This window comes from Ceratotherium simum, chromosome 15 (genome assembly GCF_057802395.1).
Source record: "Ceratotherium simum simum isolate JZ-2026a chromosome 15, ASM5780239v1, whole genome shotgun sequence".
In the NCBI taxonomy this organism is placed as follows: domain Eukaryota; kingdom Metazoa; phylum Chordata; class Mammalia; order Perissodactyla; family Rhinocerotidae; genus Ceratotherium; species Ceratotherium simum.
Window position 1 is genome coordinate 9656085 of NC_141914.1, and position 16811 is coordinate 9672895.

The following is a 16811-nucleotide window of genomic DNA, read 5'->3' on the forward strand; positions in this document are numbered from 1 at the left end:
AAAGCCCAGAAATAAACCCACACATCTATGGACAGCTAATCTTTGACAAAGTAGCCAAGAACATACAATGGGGAATAGAAAGTCTCTTCAACAAATGGTGTTGGGAAAACTGGATAGCCATATGCAAAAAAATGAAAGTAGACCCTTACCTTACACCATACACAAAAATTAACTCCAAGTGGATTAAAGACTTGAATGTAAGACCTGAAACTATGAAACTTCTAGAAGAAAACATAGGCAGTACGCTCTTCGACATCAGTCTTAGCAACATCTTCTCAAACACCAAGTCTGACCGGGCAAGGGAAACAATAGAAAAAATAAACAAATGGGACTACATCAAACTAAAAAGCTTCTGCACAGCAAAGGAAACCATCAACATAACGAAAAGACAACCTAACAATTGGGAGAAGATATTTGCAAACCATGCATCTGATAAGGTCTTAATCTCCAAAATATATAAAGAACTCATGCATCTTACCAACAAAAAAACTACCAACCCAATTAAAAAATGGGCAAAAGACCTGAACAGACATTTCTCCAAAGAAGATATACAGATGGCCAACAGACACATGAAAAGATGTTCAAAATCACTATCAGGGAAACGCAAATCAAAACTACAATGAGATATCACCTCACGCCCGTCAGAATGGCTATCATTAACAAGACAGGAAACAACATGTGTTGGAGAGGATGTGGAGAGAAGGGAACTCTCATACACTGCTGGTGGGAGTGCAAACTGGTGCAGCCACTATGGAAAACAGTATGGAGATTCCTCAAAAAATCAAGGATAGAACTACCATATGATCCAGCTATTCCACTGCTGGGTATTCATCCAAAGAACTTGAAAACACCGATGCATAAAGATACATGCACCCCTGTGTTCACTGCAGCATTATTCACAATAGCCAAGACTTGGAAGCAACCTAAGTGCCCATCAAGGGACGAATGGATAAAGAAGATGTGGTATATATACACAATGGAATACTACTCAGCCATAAGAAACGATGAAATCCAGCCATTTGTGACAACATGGACGGACATTGAGGGTATTATGCAAAGTGAAATAAGTCAGAGGGAGAAGGTCAAATACCGTATGATTTCCTTCATTAAGTAGTAGATAATAACAACAATAAACAAACACATAGGGACAGAGATTGGATTGGTGGTTACCAGAGGGGAAGGGGGGAGGGAGGAGGGTGAAAGGGATAATTCGGTACATGTGTGTGGTGATGGGTTGTAATTAGTATTTTGGTGGTGAACATGATGTAATCTATGCGGAAATAGAAGTACAATGATGTACACCTGAAATTTTTACAATGTTATAAACCAATGTTACTGCAATAAACAAAAAATTAAAAAAAAAAAAAAGAGCAAGATGACGTAATTAGAAGGAAAAAAAAAAAAAATACCAAAGGGCTGGCCCCGTGGCTTGGCGGTTGAGTGCGCGCGCTCCGCTGTTGGCGGCCTGGGTTCGGATCCTGGGCGCCCGCCGACACGCCGCTTCTCCGGCCATGCTGAGGCCGCGTCCCACATGCAGCAACTAGAAGGATGTGCAACTGTGACATACAGCTGTCTACTGGAGCTTTGGTGAGAGAAAAAAAAAAAAAGAGGAGGAGGATTGGCAATAGATGTTAGCTCAGAGCCGGTCTTCCTCAGCAAAAAGAGGAGGATTAGCACGGATGTTAGCTCAGGGCTCATCTTCCTCACACACACACAAAAAAAATACCAAAAAAAATGTATAAATACGTAATGACAAGGCCAGTCTAAATTTTAGTTCGGATTGGCAAATGTTAGCCTATAGACTCTTGATATGTTATGCTATGACTCTTTTTAATTCATGTTTATTTCAGACTCAGCCCTTAGGAAGCTCTCATAGATCTGGTGTAAAGTCTTTTTTTTTTTTTTTTAAATCACTGGCTTCAATTCCTTCTTAATCAGGTTGCATTCTTTCTTCTCACAGGCTTCTGAATGCTTGGTCACCAATTTAGTATATATTTCAATTCAGTTCACTTAGCCTGATTTCATCTCACGAAAACTGTATTGGGTATCCACCATGACCTTGGCACAGAGGGGACACAGAGATGACTGATCCTCATTGCCTTCTCTTGGGGAGGAAACCTTTTCCTTTACCCTCCTATGTTCATGTCTCGGGTGCCTGCAAAGTAAACTGACAAAAGAAAGATTAACAAGAGAAAAGACAGATTTTATTCACATAAGTAAGTATGAGACTTCACAGAAAAATGTGACTCAAGGAGGTGTTTAGAATTTGGGACTTGTATACCATCTTAATAGCAGAAGCGAAGGGGGAGAAGGGCATTTATGAGAAAATGAATGACTTTTAGGAAAGACAAATGGGCCCTTCAGAGAATAGATGGGAGATATGATAGTTTTGTGACAATGTCTGTTTAGATGTGGTGTGGGGACTTCTCCTCTCCCGTGATAAGAGTCAATCTTCCCTGGTTGCTCCCAGGGAGGGGATTTATGCCAACTGAGGTTTTTCTGGAGGCTCTACTTTTAGGCAGATAGATTTCAGGAACTCATATGTCCTCTGCTCAAAACAAGTTAATGCCGCAGTGGTGTATTCTGGACACATTTACTTCAGTCTGTGGGGGAGAGAGAAACATACACACATCACTGAGGCACAAGGAAGCCACAAGAGCAATGTGAGAACAAAGGAGGAAAGATGAGTTCTGCCCAAGTGTTGGAACACCTTGTGAGAGTTGTGGGGTCTCTGAACAGCCACTGAAATATTGGGTGGGACAGAGGGAGCTGGGGACACGAGTCCAAGGGAGGAACAAGAGGGAAGGGAGTCTGGGGGCTTCCTTGGATTAAGAATTCTTTTGAAATACACTCTCTCCTTGGTACTAATTTACATAATTTTTTCTTTACTTAATCCTTTTTGGTTTTATTTATTTATTTTTTGCTGTTTTATTCTTTTTTGTAATTCACACTTTCTCTATTGAATCCAGTTTTCTTGTCGATCCCCTTCCTTGCAGTAACAATTGAACTAGCTCCACCACTGTCTTGCTATGTGAGCTGAAGCAACTCTGAAGATTGTAGATAAACTAATAGCATAGTGTGTCATACATCCAACATAGAGTTCACGATCACTAAAAATTCACTACCACTCACACAGCCATTTCTAAATGTCTGATTACCTTTGTAAACATCCATGTCTAATAGTATTTTATTTATATTACGGTTTTGTCTAAATTCCAATTGACTTCAATATACTTATGTATAATAAAATATGAGCTTTTATAGCCAGCCAGGCAGGAAAAGAAACCAGAAGAATGATGGAGATGATTGAGTCCAAATTATTCACTGTTAAAGGGAATGGCAGACTAGTCGGAGAGTATGTCCACTGCTGAGGGGACTTTTGACAGTGACCCTCGAGGCTACTCCTCTTCTAGAGGCAGTTGGTTGTAGCACCAGGATTTGGATGAGACTGGTCTAAGAGTTTAAGCTGCAGATTCTTCTAACCCAGGCCTCAAACTGCAATCAAATCCTTCAGCACACAGGGATTTAAAATTTGGAAAACACTGCAATCTCATCACGCTCTGACTTTTCCAGCCCATTCCCTGTGTGAGTTGTACTCCAACCTATAGTTGGAAAGTCTGAAAATAAGCCTGATCCAGGAAGAAAGTCTACATTTGGCTCAGAGAGAAAATAATTCTTTAGAAACTAGACAATACTGAGTAATTTCTCATGTAGAATACTATACTTGCTTTCACATAGCTCCTTTTTTTTAAACCCAGGACTTCCCTTTCCTAGACGAGAGGAGTTTTGTTCCAGAATTGCATTTCTCTTCAGAGGCAGGATGCCCCTGCGTGCATGGGCATGAATAGAAAGAGGAAACGAGTACAATTGGCATTGTACTGTTTTTTGGTCACCTCAACACACACCCTATGAAAATAACGCCCATATACTAGCAGTGTTTGCTCAGGGACGACTTCCTTATGGTAAAACGTAGCTTCACAAATCAATTCAAATGTTTTAATGTACCACCCTCCCCTTAGTACCTATTCAAGACATGTAAAACTGTATTGGGTACCTACCATATATAATCTGAATTTATCACCGTTCTGCTTAAATATGTCTACATATTTATATGTTGAACTTTAGCAAAATGACAAGTGGTTGACCTAATAACTTTTCCCCCCTCAAAGTTAATTGATGTTGCTTAAAACCCTTTACACATGTTAACATCTGCTAAGTAAAACAGGGCATATGAATTAGAGCAACAGAACAATTGTGGATCAGAAGAGAAGTGTAGGCCCAGTTGACTGAGCATGAGGTGTCAAGGCTATCCACCATGCTTCTTTTTGGTGCGACTGGGTAGGATCTTAGTACTACCTAATCCAAATAGTGCAAATTCAGGCCATTAGTTGGTGACAGTTCTTCACCCAACATGTTTACCAATCTGCCCACTTGCATTATCCTCTCTTTTCATTTTGGCAAGTAATATGCAATCCTTTTCACACACATTATTTTTAGCTGAATAGAGGTTGCCTGGAGCTAATGGGTTGTGGATATCAGCAGCAGAATGGGGACCTCATATGACCCCTTAGTCAAAATAATGAAAGAAGTTTATCGTCTCCTTAAAAAAAATTTTTATTTTATTCGTTAAGAAGATTCTTTTTTTCCTGTAATGTCTTTCTCATACTTACATTATTTGTGCCCACTACAGGGTCTAGAAATTGAACTAAAGACATTTGTTGAACTAAAAGTAAAAGGAAGAGAGACTGAATACTCTATGAAGAATCTGACACATAGGGGAGAGGACATGTGAGACTGTGTACGTGTGAGTATGTGTGGGTGTGCAAAATACACACACAAATGTATGTATATGTGTGTAGGGAGGAGGGTGGATTAAAACCAGGCTATAATTAGACTTCCTTGCTCTTCCTTATGACACAAAACAGTGGAAGGGGATTATTTTCTCTTTTCCCATTTCAGCAATAAATATTAAGAGAAGAACATGTACATTACATTGTAAAAGTGATGCTAATATATTATAATCATAAAAATAATATATTAAACATCAACTGGGATAAACATTGTGGTTAAGGTTCAAACATCAGTTTAGATCCTGCCTCTACCATTTACGTCCTCTGGGGCTCTGAGCAGAACACTTTATCCTTCTGACTCTCAGTTTCTGTATTTGTATAATGAAAGTAATAATAATTATACCTATTTCTTGGAGTGGTTATGATGTTAAATGTGATGATTTATTTAATGCACATAGCATAAGCCCAGCATGTTGTAAGCCCTCAGTAAATGTTAGACTAATTTTTTGTGTGAAATTAGGCAAATTAATTATCTTTGGTCTTCATTTCATTTGTATGAGATGCCTGCTTCTTGGATGCTGAAGAAGCCCCAAATACTTTTTAGACACGTGAACATCAAGAAGAGCATCAATAATCAACTCAGAATAGATTCAAGACTTAATATAAGACCTGGAACCATAAAACTCCTGGAAGAAAGCATAGAGGTTAAGCTCCTTGACATTGGTCTTGGCAATAACTTTTTTGGATTTGATACCAAAAGCAACAAAAGCAAAACTAAACCAGTAGGACTACCTCAAACTAAAAAGCTTTTGCTCAGCAAAGGAAACCAACAAAAAAATGAAAAGGCAACCTATGGAATGGGCAAAAATATTTGCAAACCACATATTGGATAAGGGGTTGATATTCAAACTATGCAAGGAATTCATACAACTCAATAGCAAACAAATAATCCAATTAAAAAATAGACAAGCGTCCTGAATAGACATTTTTCCAAAGTAGACATACAAATGGCCAACAGGTACATGAAAAGGTGCTCAACATCACGAATCATCAGGGAAATGCAGATCAAAACCATAATGAGATTTCACACCTGTTAGAATGGCTAGACTCAAAAAGATAAGAAATAACAAAAGCTGGCGAGGACAGGAAGAAAAGGGAACCCTTGTGCACTGTTGGTGGGATTGTAAACTGGTGCAGCCACTGCAGAAAACAGTATGGATGTTCCTCAAAAAATTAAAAATAGAACTACCATATGATCCAGCAATCCTACTTCTGGATATATATCCAAAGGAAATGAAAACAAGATATCAAAGAGATATCTGCACTCCCATGTTTACAGCAGCATTATTCACAGTAGCCAACATGTGGAAACAACCTATGTGTCCATCAACGGATGAGTGGATCAAGAAAATGTGATATATACACAATGGAATATTATTTAGCCTTAAAAAAGAAGGAAATCCTGTCATTTGCAATATGGATGAACCTGAAGGGCATAATGCTCAGTGAAATAGGCCAGACAGAGAAAGACAAGTACTGAATGATATCACTTATATGTGGAATATAGAAAAAACTGTCAAACTCATAGAAACAGAGTGGAAAAGTGGTTACCAGGGACTGGGTGGGGGGGATAAGGAGAGATTGGAAAAGTGTACAAATTTTCAGTTATAAGATGAATAAGGGCTGAGGATCTAATGTACAACATGTTGACTATAGTTGTTAACACTATATCGTGTGATTGAAATTTGCTAAGAAAGTACAACTTAAGTGCTCTCACAAACAAAGGTAAACATGTGAGGTGATGGATGTGTTAATTAACTCGATGGAGGGAATCCTTGTATATGTATATCAAATCATCACATTGTGCACTTTAAATACCTTATAATTCTGTCAGTTATACCTTAATGAAGCTGAAAAAAATATATATAAATAAAGTTATACATTAACCTCTTAAAAAAAAAGAAGAGCATCTATATTGATAGAGTTTTCTAGGAAACCTTTGCTTAAATACACTTTTTAAAAAATCTGTTTTCCTGAGGATACTCGACCTTAGAATCAGAGCTGACTTATCTGTTAGGTACAGCAGGCCCAGTGCCTAGGACCCATAGTAGTTTTAGAGGACCACAAAAATGTATATATACATGTTTTTTCATGAGAAAGATTGGCCCTGAGCTAACATCTGTTGCCAATCCTCCTCTTTTTGCTGATGAAGATTGGCCCTGGGCTAACATCTGTGCCCATCTTCCTCTACTTTATATGTGGGACACCTGCCACAGCATGGCTTGATAACCGGTGCATAGGTCTGCACCCAGGATCTGAACCTGAGAATTCCGGGCCGCTGAAGTGGAGCATGCAAACTTAACCAATATGTCACTGGGCCGGCCTCCACAAAAATATTTTAATTTCTTTTAAAGTCAGAAGAAAAAAATAAACTTTTGGGTAAAAAATGTTTCAATATAAATTATCAATATATTCATCTTTATATCAATGTTCTCATTAAAATACCATTTAAAAATTCTTTTCATGGACGAAAGTGCCCAAGGAGGCACAACCATTGAATGGCTACGAAAGTCATACGGCAACCTTGCTTAAATGCCAGATTGCAGGTAATAGAAGGAGTCACCCTAGGTGACAGAGTGAGTCAGCTGAAAAAGGGAACAGCAGTGTCCTTTGTTATTTTTCTGCTTGTTTGTTGGTGGAGAGGGGTGGGGAGTGGTGGCAGCCAGGTGGAGGGGTGGAGTTACCTTGTTAGAATGTACCAGATGTTTTTCTCAGACTGATATTAATGTATGTCATCACATTAATATTGGCATATGGAAGCACCCATCAGCAAGAAATGTAGGTGAATAAGGCCAGGGCAAGTAATTCAGAAAAGAGGGAAAGGGTAAGAGAGAGAGAACAATTTTCTCTATTCTTCAGATGTGGGGAACAGCACCTCATTTAAAATCATACGAATAGCTTTTAAAACTCACTGGAGAGCTGAAATACAAAGTCATAGAAATACATGCTGCTGCAAATATCACAACAGCCCCTTTGCTCAGGAGGAACTAAATTATATTTAAAACATGCTGACACGGCAAGTGCAATGTCTTAACAAAAAGAATCTGAACTTGTTGTTACGGCAAGCCCTGTGCTTAATCCGTTGATGTAGTTATTTGAGCTCAGGATCTGATGTCTCATGAGATAATTTTGGACATATCAGGACGTGTTATACTTAACCAAGAGTGAGGAGGAGTCTTTCCTTTCTTGTTGCTTGGTTTTGTGGTGTTGTACAAAGTTATATTTACAAATTGCTTTCATTACTGGTTTGGAGTTATTTAACGAGTTGTGAAGTGCTAGAAATCTCCAAAATAAAAAATATAATCCATAATTTCTCAAGAGACAGAGATTTAGAAATCACTGGTTTACACTGTATGCCAAGAGCATGCATTTCAATTGTAGTCTATGAATATGAATCTTCTCAGCAATCTTGAGAATACTATTTTGCATATATTGTATAACACACAGCTCAGTGGATCTCACTCATAGCCTGCAATAAAAATCTAAACACCCACAGTGCAGATGACAGTGTTAGGCACTGGAAGTTTTGATCAGCCCTGCCAGGTACGATACAGTTGAAGGAGCTCCAAATTACTGGAGAAAAGCATTTCACTTCTCTTAACCTCGGTTTCCTTATCTGTGTACTGGAGGTAGTAATTCCTACTTTATTAACTTATTGTGAGGCTCAATTCAGACAATACGTATAAAAGTGATTCAGAAACTACAAGGAACTATGAAAATATAAGATACGGTTATTATTGTCTTTTGGGCTCAGTTTTGATACCCTGGCAACTAATAGTGATTATTTCATTAGAGTAGCATGGGATTTGGGGCTAATTTGTGGACTTAAAAATAGCTGTATGTGAGCAACTAGATGGATGTGCAACTACGACATACAACTATCTACTGGGGCTTTGGGGGACAAAAAGGAGGAGGATTGGCAATAGATGTTAGCTCAGAGCCGGTCTTCCTCAGCAAAAAGAGGAGGATTAGCATGGATGTTAGCTCAGGGCTGATCTTCCTCACAAAAAAAAAAAAAAAAAAGCTGTATGTGTAATTTAAGATTGTTTTCGATGGTAATGTCCTGGAACATGATATTTCTCTTAGGACTAATAAAGGCAAACACCTTTAACCAGCAACAGAGTAGCTTGCCCTTTGCTGCCTACTTAGCCATTCCGCAAATTGATTTGTTTTGCTCTTTGCAAATGTGTTAGCTCACAGAGTCTCCACTGAACATTAATTGTCATTGAAAATAATGAATGTGCAACGACAATGAATTTACTCAGAATCTTTGACTTCAGTAGTTAACCTAAGCTTATTCTATTTGAATGTTTTCCTTTGAAGTCATGATTATAAGGTCTTCATACCTAAAGTACATCCTTAAAATTAATAACCAGATGTCTAATTTTGCAGTAATAGGACCTAAATTATTTATGCAGATTAGATTTAGGGGAATTTGTGCCCAACCAGGACAAAACTAAGTAGATGACTTTGGAAACCTCTTTGGCGTTCTGGATCTCACCTTTCTCTTTCTTACTTTCTTTCAACTAACACTTATTGAACACCTACTGTATACTCAGTGCTACCACATATACCACCTCATGTAATCGTCGTAAAGATTGCATTTTAGAAACCAGGGAAACCAAACTTCACAGGACTTAAAAAAATATGTCTGAGAAGACACAGCTGTAGTGACAGTACCTCCTACTTACTGACTCCATGACCAGCATTCTTTCAAAACCAACACAATTTATCATCCAAGTCTACAGAAGGCAGAGGGTGTCCTCGTATTCTTCCTGTCCTGATCAAAACTTGATCTCAGGAAAGAATTTGACAAACTGATTCATAGTAAGGCAGTAGGACATAAACGACTCATTAGGCTTAAATTTGTATCTATCACAAGGAGTTGTGTAGTTTACCAAGGAAAAGACTATTTGTAATCTTACGTCAAATGCTTGAAACTCTTTCCGAAACTTCAGACATCAGATTGCAAGTGGTGTAAAGGAACTCATTGATATGTGAAATCATATTATATAAATGATCCTCCCCAACTGAATAAGTGGCACCTGGAACTGTAAGCATGCCCGAAAGACTGATGCTCTACAACTTTCGTGTAAGTCTTGTATTTAGGTTTGTAACTGCTTCTGATGGCCTTGGAGTCACCTGCAAAGAGACTGCAGTTCAGGTTGGCACTGGCAGTTTGTGTAGAATATTTCCTCTTCCTCTCGTCCAAAAATCTCAACAAAGATAGATGATAAGTCACATATATTTTTTAAAAAGCATGACTTTAACCAAAAGCAAGACAAACATCTCTAAAGACCAGAAGCAGAATAAAAACACATAACAGTAGTTTGGCTTAATTCATAGGTCTCCTGGATCCAAGATGAGAAACAAGCAGAAGTGGCCATGTATTCATCTTCTGAGGATCAGAATGAGTGAGAGAACAGCGCCAGGTTCAGTGTGTGAAATAGGAAACTAGGCCAGGGCACCTATGGTTAGAGGCAAACATTAAGTTATTGCTTAGAGGGTTGAGAGGAAGCACAAATAGTTGCTCCACCAAAGCCGGGCTAAGCCCCAACTGGCTTAGCAATACATCCATAATATTCTTATGTTATGAGAGCTCTGGTTGGCAATGAAAGAGGCAGGTAGGGACAACTGTAAAACTATCATACACGGAGAGGTGAGAAAGGAGAGATTAAACAAAACAAACAAACAAGCCAAGAAAGGCTCATGGAAGAAAATACACTAAAACTTCAAAGCAGACAAAAAGAAAAAATTAATTGTGAAAAAGAGCCGTCAAACAGATGTTATTCTGGTAACGTGACTATGTTTGAGTAACTTGAAAAAGACTGCAATATGTATGTTTAAGATCTTAAAATACACAAATAAAGAACAAAACGATTCTAAGAAAAAAGATGATTAAGAATCAAAAACATGTAGCTATCAAAAGTACTGAAGAGAAACCATAAAAATGAAATATGCAGACCTTGAAATTAAACAACAACAATAACCAAAAAAACCTGAGTAAACTGGATGAACACCAGGTTGGAAGAGCTGAAGAGAAGATTAATGAATTAGAAAGAGTACAGAGGATTTGACCTAGAACATGTAAAAGAGAGAAAGAGGAAGGAAAACTATGATGTCCAAGTTATAATAGACTTGGAGAGTGGTCCAACTTAAAAATTCTTTCCCCAGAAAATTTTCAAAAGAAGAGAAAATGTCAATATTTAAAGAGATAATAACTCAGAAATTTCCAGACTGAAGGATTGAATTCCAATTTAGAAAATGCGGATAGAAAACTAAGCAAGATAAACAATTCTGTACCTTGACAAACATGGTAAAACCGTAAAATATCATGGCTGAAAGAAAATCTTAAAACTTCCCTGAAAGGAAAGCAAATTGTTTGATAATTAAATGAGAACAGACATTTCTTGAGAAGCTATAGAGGCCAGAAGACAATGGAGCAGTAGCTTCAAAGTCCTGGGGAAAAAGACACCAAACTACAATAATGTACACCCTAAGCTATCATTCAAGACTAAGTACGCCAGGAAAACATTTTTAACACATAGAGAAGTCATGCAATTTTTCACCCATAGACCTTGACTGAAGAAATTCTGAAGCATTTACTTTAGCAAAAAGAAAAGTGTACCTGGATAGAAGGAGAGGAATGCAAGAATAAACTATGAGAGGAAGAAAAGACAATATGTGTTTGTACGCTTGATTAAAAGTAAGTAATTTTTGTTGAATTTTTTGTTGTTTCTTTTTTAAAAAGCTGAAACTAAAACTCTAGATAGAAATAATATAAATGAGGTCTTGTTTGAGAGGAGGAAAGAGATACTAAACTATATTAAATTTGTTAGAAATCTAAAGTTTAGAATATACAGGCTCAACTTCAGATAGTTCATTTGCTGAAAGTGGGTTTGGCTGCAGCTGAGTGATACAGGCCGGTTCAAGTTCTCTGACTTTTTCTACCAAAACTGAATAATAGAAAATAGATGTTGATAATAGTAAAGGAAAAAATAAAAGCAGAGAAATCAAGAATCATTACGTGGTGATTATGTATCTAAATATATATCTAAAATATATAATCACTAAAATAAGAGCAATGCAATTGATAAATCCATACAAGCAAAACATACAAAAAGGATTAAAAAAAACTTTATCATTGCAGCAGAAGGGTAAGAAAAGAAGGAAAAGAACCTAAGAAAATCAAAGAGAAAAGGACACATAACATGCCAGAGACAAGTCACAACCAGTAATCCACTCATCTATTAAAATACAGAATCTATCAGAGTATATTTTAAAATGTCCATATTAAATGCTCTTTTTAAGAGACACAAAAAAGACAAATAATACAGAAAGTTTGAAATAAAGGGACATAAAGTGAAATAGGATAAAAATGATATACTTATATATTGATCATACTAATAAAAAGAAAGCTGATGTAGTATCACTAATAATGGAATTATTGACTAGAATTTAAAACAAAAGCCCTAACAAGGATGAGATGCTCCATAACAATAAAAGTATTCATCAATGTACATAAATATTACAAATTGTGATACTCTAACCAGATACAAATAAAGTACATAAAGTTAAAATTGACAGGATTATAAGAAGCAATTAACAAATCCATAATTATAGTGGGGAACTTTTAAATATTCTCCAAGAGGCTGATTGAGCAAAAATATTATAAAGGCTATTTAAAACATAAGGAAAGTAGTCAATAGCATTATTATCTGTTTGTCTGTCTGTCTATCTCTATCTACCTGCCTACATATCTGTCTATCTACCTATCAAACTCTACATGCAAGAAATATATATTATATATTCTTTCCAGCACACATGAAACCTATAAAAAATTGATCAACACAAACCACAGGGGAAGCCTCAAGTCCAAAAAAATCAGTTTGTATTATCTGACCACAAAGCAATAATAAGAAATCGATTACAGAAAGATAGTAAACAAACACAAAAACAATCATATATAAGGAAATACACACACACACTGTGAATAATCCTTAGACTAAAGGAGAAATCACAATGAAAATTCCAAACTATTTAAAAGTGAATAGCAGTGAAAAGATTACATATCAAAATGTGTGAGATATGGTTAGAGTGGTAATTAGCAGAACATTTACTGGCATACATTCATATGTTAGAAAAAAGTAAAAATTTAAAGTAAATGAGCTACATGATAATATTAAGAAGGTAGGTGAAAGTAAAAATAAAGGAAATATAGCAATAAACAGAAGGAAGCAAGTTATAAAGATAAGAAAAAAATAGGGTAGCAAACAAGGAAATAACAGTGAGGATCTAAAAACCAAAAGCTGTTTTTTTCAAAAACTAAAAATAAAGTAGAAAATTTTCAATCAAGGCTATTAGAGAAGCCCAAATAATCAATACTAGAAAATGAAAAAAGGAGACTACTTTTAGAATTAATAGTGGTGATTTAAGAGTCAAAATGAAAAACTGAATAATTTAGTGCCAAAAGGAGAACATTTTGAAAATATTTACATTACAAAAGTAAATCAAGAAGAAATAGAAAGAGAACAATATCATTAAAAAAACTGATTCATCTTCTCCTTCTTCCCTTCTTCCCCACAGAAAACAAAGATACCAAGCTCAGAAGGTTAAACAGGAAAGTTTTGTCAAATAGCTAATATATACATAATCTCTACCTAATGAAAATTATTTTAAAAAATTATGAAAACTACCTAAATCATTTTGTAGGGCCAATACAACCTTAATAGAAAAATCAGATATGAAAGTACAAGAAAAAATTCCTCACCAATCTTACCTATGAACATGGTTAAAATACTAACAAATGAACTCTAGCTACGCACAAAAAAAATTGCTGTGTCCTGATAAATTAAGATCATTTCATAACAATGTATCAATATAAGCTGCTAAAGAATAAATATCATATGATTATTTTGGTACATGCAAAAAAAAAGCTGATGAAATTTAATGCTGGTTCAAGATCTTAAAATCTTAGCAGATTTTTATAGATTCTTATTTTGTAGCAAATAGCTACAAATAATCTATTGTAAACACACTACTTACTTTTCAATATTGAAAAAATGTCTTGAATTGCAGACAATATGATTGGATTCATAGAATATTCAAAAGAATCCACAGAAAAGCTCCTGAAATAAATTAAGATACTTTATTAAGTTAACTGGATAAAATATTTTTATATTAAAATTCATGGTATTTCTCTATACCAGCTATACTAATTAGAAAATATAATAAAATATCTCACTAATAATAAAAATGTATGATTCACAATAATAAATACAATGAAAGATATGTCATATTTTATAAATAAGGAATATAAAAAAGAAATGATACATGGGGATATATATCTTATTAATGAATAGGAAAACTTAATATCTTAAATAATTTCTCCAACAAAGCAATCTGGCAAAATCTTGGATTCTGACAAAAGTTATTCTAGTCAATTTTGAAAAATGGAAAAACAAAGAAGAAGGATCTGATCCATCCCCTGCCGTCTTTTAAAGCCACAGCATTAAATGGCATTTAAGTGGAAGAAAAGTTAGTAAAAGAGCCTAAAATGTGACCCAAACCCAAATGGGAGCACGATGTGAGACAGAGATTGTGATACAAACTGTGTGAAAACACGAACCCTGTGGTAATTGGTGCTGGGTCAGCTGGCTTTGCACAGGGTAAGAACTCAATGAAATTGCCTGTTACAGACTATACCCACCAATATAATCCTGTTGGATCCAAGACTTAAAGATGAAAAACAAAATTGTAAAACTTTTAGAAGAATATATACGTGACTATTTTTTTTTAAAATGTGTAAGGGAAGAATTTCTTAAATCAGATAAAGAGTCATGAAGGAAACATAGATAAACTCGACATATAACACTTGAAGATATGAGAAGAGAATTTTTTACTTATGTGACTAAGATTAGGTAATTATAACTTTAAAAAGAATTCATAAAAGTGAATAAGAGGAGAGGAAGTCAAGATGGCGGCGTAGGCAGACTCTGAACTCACCTCCTCCCGTGGACACAGCCAATTCACAACTACTCATGGAAAAATTACCCCTGAGACAGAACTGAAAACTGGATGAGAGGAACTCCTGCAACAACGGACAATCCTAACTGAGGTGGAAGAGACAGAAACTCCCTTCTGGAGAGAAAAACGCCGCCTTCACAAGCCGCCAGCTTCACGGCCACCAGGAGCAGCTCACCGGTACGCAGCCTCCCTGGAGGCGCGGGGCCCTGAGCCGGGAGCGCCCCCCGCTGTGGGCATTTTGTGGCCCCAGCACAATCGAGATGAGTGGCAGAATATCTGACTGTGCCTGCTACTAAAACATTGGGGAGCACCCCCAGAAAAGCTGGTTCACAAAGAAACTAAAACCGGCTCTTAAAGGGCCCACACGCAAACTCACCCATTTCAGAAAGCAACCTAAAATCACCAGAAAGAAAGGTGCACAGAGCTTTGGTGAAAAGAGACTCACCTAATAGGCCCTGTGTGCATCTCAGTGAGAGGTGGGACCTCTCCCACATTGGCGGTGGCCATTGTTGTGGCGTGGTGTGGGCGTGCTGACACAGACGCCATTGGAGTTCTCCCTGGGGCCTGCTAGCCCAGGGTCTGCCCCACCCACTAGAGCACCGATTTAATCCAGCTCAGCCAGGGCGGGCAGCCCACCTTAGAGACTGGCCCCACCCAACAACAAGCCCTTGGGCAACTTGTGGGCTTGCACAGATTGGTGACTGGATTCTCTGCAGCCTGGCAACTGAGCCGACTTCAGTGGGGCAGGGCATGCACAAGGAGCGGGTGGGAGTGTGGGGCGGTGGGGGAGTGTGTGGGGCTCCCGCTGTGGAGAGACTGGGTCCGCTTCGGGAGGTCAGGGTGCGCACACGGGGCAGGACTGTGTTGACTGTGTGTGTGGACCTGTGGGCGGCAGGGCTTCTCAGCTGCAGAAGACTTGTGTTTATCAAAGACCCACGTAGGGGGTTTGCCCCACCTTCCAAAGCCTGAAACAATTGGGTGCTCCTGTGCCTGAGGCCAGCCCCACCCAGCTGCAATCCTCAGAAAGCTGACAAGAGACCTAAAGCCTGGAGGCTTATAGCAATTGTAAGGCCCTGAGCCTAACAACCTGCCACGGTGGGGGCCTACTCACTTAAAAGAAATACTGCAACACAAATGTGGTATTAGAACTTGCAGCCAACTGTGCTGGGGCTCCCCACACCTCATAAAGAGACTGAAGGGCCCACAACAACTACAAGCAGCTGAGCATTACAACAGCTGGCCAGGAGCATAACTCAGCCTCCCTGGGTGCCTACAGGGAGAGCAAACAGGCCACAACAGAAGGACACACGTAGCCCACATAGGGGTCACCCCTGGAACATTGAGAACTGAGGGAGGCACACGGCAGGCCTCCTAAGCCATCACTTACATAAGGTCACCTATTCAAGAGCAGGAGACATAGCTGACCTACCTAATACGTAGACACAAGCACAGGGAAAGAGGTAAAATGAGGAGGCAAAGGAATACATTCCAAGTAAGGGAACAGGACAAAACCCCAGAAAAGGAACTAAGTGAAAGAGAAATGAGCAACCTCCCTGACAGAGAGTTCAAACAAAGAGTGTTAAAGATGCTCACTGATCTGGGGAGAAGAATAGATGAACTCAGTGAGAATGTCAACAAAGAAATGGAAGATATAAAAAAGAACCAATCAGAAATGAAGAATACAATACTGGAAATGAAAAATTCACTAGAAGGACTCAAAAGCAGAGTAGAGGATACAGAAGAAGGGATCTGTGAGCTGGAGGAAAGACTAGAGGAAATTACCCAAGCTGAACAGGTAAAAGAGAAAAGAATTAAAAAGAGTGAGGACAGTCTAAGGGACCTCTGGGACAACATCAAGCGCACTAACATCCGTGTTATAGGTGTCCCGGAAGGAGAAGAGCGAGACAAAGAGGCAGAGAATCTATTTCAAGAAAT

The 16811-nt window shown here is 37.8% G+C and overlaps 1 long non-coding RNA gene across 2 annotated transcripts; it reads right to left on the bottom strand.

Annotated features, from left to right (window-relative positions):
- Window positions 1-1811: 1811 nt before the first annotated feature.
- LOC147915117 (uncharacterized) lies at window positions 1812-15515 on the bottom strand. 2 transcript variants are annotated; one of them, XR_015554423.1, is made up of 3 exons: window positions 15322-15515; window positions 13896-13978; window positions 1812-2167 (listed from the first exon to the last, which is right to left on the bottom strand). It is a non-coding gene; the product is annotated as an uncharacterized LOC147915117 (long non-coding RNA). The 2 variants fall into 2 exon arrangements; XR_015554424.1 differs by lacking the exon at window positions 15322-15515 and adding an exon at window positions 14856-15307.
- Window positions 15516-16811: the final 1296 nt, after the last annotated feature.